The following is a 612-nucleotide window of genomic DNA, read 5'->3' on the forward strand; positions in this document are numbered from 1 at the left end:
GGCCTGCTAGAGCCCCAGGGAGGGGGGCATGACTAACATGTGGAAAAGAACCCTCATCATAAATGAGGCAGCTGCACGAACAGGGTCTCTACCGTCCCAGATGTTTCCTCCAGTCACAGCCATCCCCCCCCCCTGGTTAAAAAAACATTGAGATAAAAAAAAAAAAATCCCATCTGCCAATTTTCATCTTTTTTTTTTCTTAAAAAAATTATTTTTGACAGGCGCGGTGGCTCATGCCTGTAATGCCAGCACTTTGGGAGGAGGAGGCAAGAGGATCATCTGAGCTCAGGGGTTCGAGACCAGCCTGGGCAACTTGGTAAGACCTTGTCTCTACAATAAATCAAAAAATTAGCCAGGTGTAGTGGTGCATGCATGTGGTTCCAGCTACTAGGAAGGCTGAGGTGGAAGAATCACCTGAGCTCAGCAGATCGAGGCTGTGGTGGCCATAAGCATGCCACTGCACTCTGGCCTGGGTGACAGAGTGAGACTTCTATTCAAAAAAATGTAAGTAAATAAATAAATAAATATCTTTTTTAGCTAGTATAGTATTAAATGGAAATTTTCATCTTTTAATTTGGCCATCTGCATTTTTTTTTTTTTTTTTTTTTTTTG

Source organism: Carlito syrichta, unplaced genomic scaffold, assembly GCF_000164805.1.
Source record: "Carlito syrichta isolate Samal-C Ts95f unplaced genomic scaffold, Tarsius_syrichta-2.0.1 Scaffold315987, whole genome shotgun sequence".
Lineage (NCBI taxonomy): Eukaryota > Metazoa > Chordata > Mammalia > Primates > Tarsiidae > Carlito > Carlito syrichta.